Consider the following 10,518-nt stretch of genomic DNA (forward strand, 5'->3'; position numbering starts at 1 on the left):
AGTTATTCGAACTGAAGATCATTTAGATAGAAAACCTTTTTACCAGTCTGTCTGTATGGTTTCATTGAATTTGACTTTGTAAAGTGCCTCGAGATGACATGTGTTGTGAATTGGCGCTATATAAATACAACTGAATTGAATAGAGGGACAATCTGCACATCCATATCAAGTTCAGTACCAAAGCTGTCTCCGACTGGAATTGATTTTGTCAAAATGTCCCAATGCTGCCAAATAAGCTACAAAAGTTGGAAAACATTGTAAACCAACTAAACCCCTCCTCTTGCTGTCTGGGTTTAAAGAAACCCACAGCTTTCTTTCAAAGGAGCAATGAGTGAAATCTCATTATTTTAAATAAAAAAGAACCCGAAAATAGCGATGTGAAGAACTGAAGGTAGTATTTCAGATGAACTATGGTATGATGTCACTCCGCATCTCTGCTGTCCTAAAATGCCACCGTTAGAGCAGCAGAGCTTTGGAGCAACATGGCGGAGAGTACCCCCAGCATATTTCTTGCTAACAGTATTATAAAATTATGAGTTACTTAAGGCTCTCACATACATTGGGCATACTGTGAGCTGTATGCTCGAGTAACTGTGGTTACTTTTTAACCTTGCAGATATGTTCTTAGGAGGCGATGGTTGAGAAGGGAAAGCAGGGGCCGGCTTGCAGCTAAAGTGAAAGTAGAGAGAGGCGTGGGTTATTGTAAGTCTTCTTTTGGTCTACAGACAGTGCTCAAGCACCACCTGGTGGTGAAATATGGCGTGTTGCTCCTTTAAAAAAAGTTTTGTCTTTGAGAGTGTCTAATTTGATATGAGTGAAAAACACACCCTTTTTGTCAGGTGTCTTCCGCAGGACATAAAAACAGCAATCATCTAACCTTGTTCAAAAAGAACAATTTGGACAAATTACTTCTGCAGAACTACAACCCCACCTCAAACCTCACCTTTATCTTTAAGATTATTGAAAAAGCTGTGTTTGAACAATTACAATGTCCAGCCGTCTTCCAGTCAGGTTTCCGTGCTCACCACAGTACAGAGATCGCCCTGGTCAAGGTGTTTAATGACATCCATATAAATGCAGACTGTGGAAGAACGACAGAGCTAGTATTATTAGACCTCAATGCAGTATTCAATGCTGTTGATCACTCTGTTCTATTGTAGCACCTGGAAAAGTGGGTCAGCCATTCTGGTACTAGACTAATTTGAACTTTACTTAAAGGACAGGGACTTTTTATGTCATTAGGAAACTTTACATCAGAGACCACAAACAAAACATGTGTGGTTGGGGCTCCTCCTACTCTATCTAAATGCCCCCCTAGCACAGATTATAACAAACAACAAGATACTTCATCATAACTATGCAGATCAAACACAGCTTCACATCACAATGTCACCAGAAGACCAGAAACCCATTCAATTTCAGGGTAAAATTAATAGAATAAATCAATGCATGGATCTGGCATAATTTTCTTCAGCTGAATAAAAACAAATCTGGTATAATTTATGGACCAATAGAAGAGCGATCAATAATTAGCACACATTTTCAGTTGCTATAGCTAGATACCACCGATCAGGCCCAAAATCTGGGTGTAATGAAGGACTCAGACCTGAACCTTCGAGGCAAAGTCTGTCTTCTATCACCTCAAAAACATTTCCTGAATTTTTATTCCGATTAATGTCCGAGCAGGATCTTTAAATAACTCATCCATGCTTTAATCTTTAGCCCAACTGATTATTACAAGGGTGTCTTCACAGGTCTGTATAAAAGGTCGATCATTGGGCTGCAACTGATCCAGAACACTGCTGCTCACGTCCCCATTAAGGCTTAGAAAATAGAGCAGGGACTCCCCCAGCGTATTATAAGCCTGGCAGACCACCAGGCTTAACTCCCCTCCCTCCCCACCCTGCCAGGTTGTCTGTTTATTTTAAATCCACTATCTGCGTGCACACTTCCCAGAGCCCACAGCGACACCTAACGGCAGGATTAGCCCATTTTCTGAGGGAACCCCTGTAGAGCATATCAGCCCAGTTCTAAAGTCCTGACACTGGTTCCCTGTAGCTCAGAAAATAGGCCATAAAATATTTCTGTTAGTCTATAAATTGCTGAATGGCTTAGCACCTAAACACATTACAGATTTGTTATACAATAAGTGCATCAACCCTCCAGACCACTCAGTTCTTTTGGTTCAAGTCTACTTTGGACACCAGAACCAGAACCAAACATGGAGACGCAGCATTTATTTCTTATGTTCAATTTATCTGGACCAAACCTCCAGAAGACTGTAAAAGTGCTGAAATTCGATGTTCTTTTCAGTCAAGGTTAAAACCCTGTTTGTTCACAGTTGTCTTTGACTGTTCTATTTAAAGCATTAACTGAAACATCACTCATTTAAGTTTGTAGTCCAACTTTTCTTTGCCTGGCTTTAATATGTCACTGCACAGTAAATTTGTTGGAGTAAGATTTATTTAATTTGAAGAAAAGTTACAGTGAAAATTATGACATTTGGTCCTTTTAAAAAGATTTGTTCAATTTGAGTAAATTTTACTCAGACAAATTCCCTGTCTATAATGGACTTTTTTCTAATGTTCTATTTGTGCAAAGCACTTTGAATTGTCTAGTTACTGAAATGTGTTACATTAATAAACTTGCCTTGCCTTGCCTGATACAGAAATGGCTTGTGTGTCACTGTTTACAATTTATTCTCAGAAAGAAGTTGAATCAGAGCTAAAATTACTTTTAGGAGAAAATTAACAAAAATACATGCAGTCCACTCTGTGCCTCACACATATCCACACAGATGGTGTTTGTATTGAAAAAAGCAAGCCCTCCTCCTGTCTTTCCCAGAATCCATTGTTGGTTCTCCCAGCATGCCTGCAGGTTACATGTAGAAGGGGGCGGCACTAAAATGTCAGGGGTCGCTCGACAAATTTTTTTTTGCTCTTTCCACCCTCTGCATCCTTCTATCATTGTAGATTTTCACGACCCCCTCCTCTTTGATTCTTGCCAGACAGTCACTGTTTTCTTTTACAGCAAAGGAGAAAGGGGTCCCTAAGCATGCACGTGCAGTACAACATGCTATTTCGAGTCTCAAAGCCTTGTTTTAGAACTACAATGTTTTCATAAGTTTTTAAAAACTTATTAGATCACAAGGCATGTTATTATGGATTTTAGTTGTGCAATGACACTCTAATTATCACCAGTTGTGATAAAGGTTCTTTAGCCAGACAAATTAGGTTTTGGCACAAATTCAGTTTCACGTCAAATCTTTGGGAATGCAATTGATTTCAAAACTTCTTCCATGAATGGATTTGTCAAAGTCTAATGCGGTTTACTCAACATAAGTATTTCAGTATATAGTCTGAGTAATATTTTACTGATTTCTGAAATATTACATTATATTATATCTCAGGGACCTAATGGGTCAGAGTTATTAAGCTTTGAGGCCAAATACTCAAGCTCATTCTGTCTGTGGTTTAGGGATTCAACAATGGTAAATCTTTAGCACCATCTTATGGAGGAAAATACCATAAAGCATACCACTCTTTGGGTTTTACTTATATATTTAATAATATGAAGGTTATTGACTATTTCAAGTACTGTTTCATGCATTTCGTTTTGTTCGTCTTAAAATGGATTCAAATGCCCTTCTGTCACATTTTCCAAATTAAAATGTAAGAACTAGTTTTTGAGAACTCAATGTTTCCCCTACTGAGGTTTCCAGAATCCCTTGTTTAGCAATTAGTAATAACAAACCAGGTACGGTATGGCAAATGTGCAAGCAATCCTAGAACAGAGGGTCATATTTTCTTTGCAATTCACTTTCTTTTTGGGCTAAAGTGTGTAATTTAAACCAGGTAGGGTGGGTGGCTCTAGACATAGCCATGTTCAGGAAAACCAACTTGCAGTGCAGTGGAGATCTTATATTGTCAGTATATAAGAATTTAGGTTGGGTTCTGCTTATCTAAGATTGGGTCAGAAGGGAGTAAGAGATCCAGAAAGGAAACCCAGATATCCTTCCCCCAGCAAAACTTACCTACTCATTCAGGGTGGCCCCAAGGTGTTGCCAAACCAGAAAATATTTGGTACCTCCAGCAAGTTCAGGTTCAGCTCTGAGAAATTCCTGGAAAACCTCTGATGGGATGCACTCTAGGTGGTCTCATGAAGGAGAAGCAAAGGCGCAGCAACGTTTTCAACACAGTTTCTACTTAAATACATCCACAGAACCCGCAACAAAATGTCTCGAGTTGGAGGCATTCCCCAGATCCATAGCCACCAGCCCCCCCAAAAACCACACAGCTACTATTAAATTTGAGCTTCAATAATGGGTCAAAGCCTTGTTTCCAACACCCTGAAACAGTGGTGTCTAGACCTTTTGTCATGTCATTTTATCAAAATTGCCCTGTAAGTGAGGGACCAAACAATGTTTAGTTGTCTAAAATCCAAAAATGTTTTGGGAAATTTTACAATTCTAAAAAACAGTTTAATGAAACACAGTGTATCTATTTTTTTAAGTGATACCCTATTAAAAAGGTACACATTGAACTAAATAGTTTTTGATCAGTTGTTTTCCATTTTCTTGGTTTAGATTTTTTTTGTTTCACTCTCAAAAACAATAGGATAAAAGGTCACACCTCATTTGAAAACTCATACAGTTGTGGCTGTCACGCGGCTGGCCTTAAGCGGTTGGAGTACGTGGGGTGTGGAAGGATTGATGCAGAGATGTCGTGGTCCACAATTTTTAATTATTTGTTTTTTTCTACTACCTATTTACAAAGTGTAAAGGAGGTTGAGGGAGCAATGTGTCTTCTCCAGCAGCAGCACAGTAAGTGAGGAAACAGGCGCCTTTAAATACTGTCTGACTAACTGGTTAAAACCATAAAACTCTCCCAGGGGTGTACATTTAAAGATGACATCCTAAAACTATCTAAAACACTCTATAAACCATAACAACAACCATAAACCATGTAAAACCCCAAGCTATCTACATAAAATCCTAAACCAAACACCAAAGATAAATAGAAACCTCATAACCATATAAAAAGCTAAACTTGGCTCCCCTATACATTTCCCTGCCTTGGTCCAGTCCGGAACCTTCTTAAAGGAGAAGTCCGGTCAAAATCAGAATTCAAACTGCTGAAAGTACTTTAAATATAAAACTACTACATACTGTGCAAAAAATTATACGTTTTTTTAATTATGAATAATTTTAATTTAATCATGTTTATGTGGAGGAATCCATCTTGGTCAAGAATAGTACTGTCACCTCCCATTTTTTGACGTCACTCGGCGGACCCGCAGTTGAGCAAGTTTCAACGCTCTGTTTGTCACTGCGCACTATTTTCCAACATGGCAACGACTGGTGCTCTGTACGAAGCAGAGAGTGATGAAGTACTTAGTGACAGTGATGAGAGTTCAGTGGAGCTATCATCATCTGATAGTGATATGGATTTTTTTAGAAGAGTTTCTTGACAGAAACCGGACTTTTGACGGAATCCAGCGTACCTATTTCCAGTGCAAACTCAGTCGGGTCCTACAGTATATATGTATACACGCATGTGTGTGTGTGTGTGTGCGGGCTCCGCCGCAGCACGGCTTTGCCGGCGGAGCGCACGCAACCACACACACACACACACACACACAGCGGAGGAGAAATCGCGCTGAAGTGACTTAAGTAAATAGGGCAGGTGGTCATTATTGTATAAATATTAAAATATAAAAGCGTTCCAGCACATGCTGGGGCGGAGGGATACCACATCACATGTGGTATCCCTCCGCCCCTCTGCTCGGTGACCATCCCCGCAAATTCTAAATAAAAAATTCTAAAATAAAAAATAACTTACCAAAAATCCTCGCTCTCATGTCATGTTCAAAACATTCTTCTTCAAAATGGTTGCTGCATATGACGTGTTTTCTCTCTGGCCAGAAGTTAGATGGCAAATCCGTTCTCTTCAAGTTGGCAATCCAGCAACAAGCCCGGTGGCTCATGAATCGGGAAGTTGAAATAAGCAATGTTTTTTCCACTTTTACCAGTTGGAATCCATCTTGGTCAAGAATAGTACTGTCACCTCCCATTTTTTGATGTCACTCGGCGGACCCGCAGTTGAGCAAGTTTCAACGCTCTGTTTGTCACTGCGCACTATTTTCCAACATGGCGACGACTGGTGCTCTGTACGAAGCAGAGAGTGATGAAGTACTTAGTGACAGTGATGGGAGCTCTGTGGAGCTATCATCATCTGATAGCGATATGGATTTTTTGAGAAGAGTTTCTTGACAGAAACCGGACTTTTGACGGAATCCAGCGTACCTATTTCCAGTGCAAACTCAGTCGGGTCCTACAGTATATATGTATACACGCATGTGTGTGTGTGTGTGTGCGGGCTCCGCCGCAGCACGGCTTTGCCGGCGGAGCGCACGCAACCACACACACACACACACACACACACACACACACACACACACAGCGGAGGAGAGATCGCGCTGAAGTGACTTAAGTAAATAGGGCAGGTGGTCATTATTGTATAAATATTAAAATATAAAAGCGTTCCAGCACATGCTGGGGCGGAGGGATACCACATCACATGTGGTATGTGTTGGAACATCCGATGGCCATGCACGTGGGCATTGTTGCTTTAGAAAAAGCTCTTGGGAATGTCAGTGGTGAAGTCCTCTGGAAATCCGAAAAAATTATTGATGATCGCAGCTGTGTAGAACGGCTCCTATTGACTTTGCATGGAAAGCGGAGAGAAATGCTGTCGCCGCTTCCGCTTTTCCACGCCCCAGGATGTGATGTCAAACGCCCCTTACTGCCCAAATATGGGCAGTAATGTCAGCCCCCATACACAGTGATTCAGACGACAATTTATGTTTTTATTTTCTTATTGATTAAAGATAAGTTCATTAAATAACCACAAACGTATTAGTTTTAGTTATAGCTAATGATACCCTGATTTTTCCTTGTTGACCGGACTTCCCCTTTAAGGCAGTCGTTTCAGCCCCGGCCTCTTTAAGGGGACGGACCTGGACACAAGGACAAGGTGAGTACAAACCAAACATTTCACTTCCACATACAACACTAAGGATAAAATAGATATTGCACACATGTTGACATTCTAATTTTGTCACCCTTCTTCTCCAGGGCCCAACCACTCTACTATAAAGTGCTGCAGTGCCACTGGATCTAAAACCTGGAAAAAGGAAATGCATTCAATAAACACTTATACAAGTAACTGTGTGCAATCATTTCTTAAATGTGCAAATATGCATCCTTAAAGTGCTGTATGCTATCTAAAGTGCTAAATAAAGTGCTTAAATACAAAGTTAAGTGTATATTCTTAGATGTAATAAACGGCTGTTTGTTACAGTGGCCAAGATTAATGAAAGTGTGTCTTAAAGTATACTGCTGAATAAGTTACTGGGTGTGTGGAATTCTTTTTATTGGGTTAGGTTATTAAATTCAAGAAAAACTGTGGTTAAAAAAAGACAAATGCTTTGTGTTGTAGCATTTTTCATGTCCAAGGGGACATGAAAAAAAAAAAAAATCATTCCAAGGGGTTCAAGAGGCCCCGTGGCCAAACTTTGAGCACCTCAGTCCCAGAGTAAACTTTCTTAGGGAGGCAAAAAAACCCAATTGCTGAATAGTTGGAAGTCATTCTTCAATCTGCTTTCTAACAAAAACTGGAATTGCTACCGTGGAATCCCAATCCTCCTGACAACACTGTCAACCACAACTCAACAATACCCAGAGACTGCAGTGTCTCTCTACTTTTAGTCACAAAAGGGAGATTTATAGCTCTGACTGCAGCTGTGCTATAGCCACTGGAATCAGGTGGGGTTTGTTGTGTGAACGCTACAGTCTCTACCAATCCTCTTCAGCTTTTCAATCTGATACCCGATCTCAGGACAAAAAGCAGCCCTGTCCTTCACATCAGTGACATCACTCCAAACAGCTGCAAGGGTGACAGCAAGCATGACAATGACAGAGAGACTGTAAATGGAAACATTATTGTAGTTGTGGCTCATCAAAGGGCTAATATAACACATTTTAAACAAGATTAATAAAACATTTTCTCCTCGACATTATCCTGCTCTCTTTTTTTAAACATGGCATTCCAACTAGATTGAGTGGATTTTTCCAGAGGGAGTGAAGTTATGTGACCTGCACTAAAGGTCGAAGATCTCTGTCGACAGTTTGCTGTGCATATCAGGGGCTTTGCTATCCAAAACACTTGAAGCGATAGCTTGAAGAGCAATTGTCTGAGGATGCAGGCAGGAAGTGTTTAACACCAGGAATACGATCGTTAACTGTACATGCACTTATGCTCACAACGGAAACTGATAGAAAAACTTTTCTAAATTCATTCATTCTGGTCATAACCTGGAGGGCTAACCATTCCTCACTTCTTTTTGCCTGCTTTTGAATTCATCTCCTTTGGTTTGGTGTAACTGGAGGACAAATGGACACATTTCTTAAGCTTGCAACTATCTACAGGAGAGGACCAGTGTCTGGCACTCATGCTGATAAAAACCCAGGAACCTGGAAAAAGTTGAGGAAGACCTGACACAGGTCTTTAGAGAGAGAGATATTTCATCATTTATTCTAGTAGTTGAAAAGTAATCCTGAATTGGATTAAAAATTTGCGAACAAACAGCAACATCCAGTGGAAACATTTTCAAAAAGCGTGGAAGACAACTAATTGAGACCAGTTGAACAACTTGCACTGAAGTCTAGCTTCCTCTATATGTAACAAAAAGGGAGTAACCTTGACTACAGACTAATCAACTATCTTTTTTACATAGAGAGGCTCGCACATAGAAACACTGAGCAAAATATGGCTGCCTTCGTTTTAAACCTGTTTGCTGTTACCAGATAACTGAGGATTTGTACAGGCATACTTATAGAAGGGGTGGGAGTAAGAGGGGGAGCGCCAGAACAGAATCTGAGCAGATGATTCCACAGGTTCAAAACCTCTTCGGAACTTTGAGACAGGTGAGTGCATCCATGCACACAAAACTGTGACAAAAACAGGAGATCCAAAATTTGTTCAAAGCAGAGAGACGAAAAACTTACTGGCAGGTTTCTAAGGCTTGGTCAGGGCCACATTGTACAACGACTGGTTTAAGGCTCTGGCATCTTCCGTGTGTCTGCGCTCTGCTTAAGAAGCCAGAGCGCAGACAGATTTTCATCCTTTCTCTGATGAGCCGCAGGTGTGAGGCACGCCCCCTCAGCCACCACCTGTGGAGGCAACCAGAGCAGGAACACAAACAGAACCCTGACAATTTGCAGTATTTCCGTAGTCAGATTTCCACATTTTTGGGAGGGTATATTTTAAAGTCCAGGATGTTTATCCAACACTTAATTTAGATTCTTTTAAGAATGATACTTGATCTGAGATATCATTATTTTGTTTGTAATAACCACAGATTTCAGATTTCAATGCTTTTGAACTACAGATTCAGTTTAAAACCCGAATCTACAAGGATCTCGATGCCAGATCTTTGTAGATTAGGATTGCAGAAAATGTAGTGTTTGTCAAAATTTTGAATGAGTGTACATTTATTTGTTTTAAAGGTGTATGATTAAACAAGCTTACCCTTCTTCCTGCTCTTTTTTGAAAATGTTGAGTTTTTGTTTGTTATTGGTATAACAGTTTTTGGAGCAATGTGTTATTGCACACGTTCAAAGTAAATGTCATTAATTAAGTAATTCATCTGTGGCTTCTGCCAAAACCAAAATAAAAAACCAAAATAATCACACAAACTGGACCAGAGCTGTGATATTGAAAATCAAAAAGAAGTTGTCTTGCAATAGGAAGGTTGTGGGTTCAATTTCAGCTTCCCTATCACATTTCGATGTGCCCCTGGGCCAGGCACTTAACCCCAAGTTGCCTACCAAGCTGCGTATTGGTGTATGGATGTGTGTGCGTTAGTGAGGGATTTGATGAATGTGGCTGTAATGTACAGTGCTTCGAGTGGTCAGTATGACTGGAAAAGCGCTAGATAAGTTCAGTCAATTTACCAATAATAATAAAAAAAAATCTACCTAAGGTATCAAGTCTGAAATTGCACTACTTTTTACAAACTAGATTTGCTTTTCCACATTTCTGCAGATTTTACTGATCTGTATACTGAGAGTGTACCGATCAGTACAGTGCATCTACATTAATATTTGCTATATTTGATAACTATATTTTATTTCTTAGGTTTAATTATTACAAATTGTAAAGACTTGCTTGGGAAAGGCTCCAAAATTTAAACCTAAGATGTGGACATATGAGGTTGAACATTTCCTTGGACATTTCAAAACGTTTTTCAAAAATGTTTTATCTTACAAAATCTCAGAATTGCTACCATTTCAGAAATTTTTAAAGAACATTGCTCTGCAATGCTAACAGGTACCTAAACCAAAGCAATATATAAGACAACCTCTCTATTCTTTCCAATAGCTTTTGAAATGGTATGGCGGCAACAGCTTTCTGCTCCCACTAAACATATTCAGACTATGCTCTCCTTAATAATCAC

Source organism: Fundulus heteroclitus, chromosome 24, assembly GCF_011125445.2.
Source record: "Fundulus heteroclitus isolate FHET01 chromosome 24, MU-UCD_Fhet_4.1, whole genome shotgun sequence".
NCBI lineage: Eukaryota > Metazoa > Chordata > Actinopteri > Cyprinodontiformes > Fundulidae > Fundulus > Fundulus heteroclitus.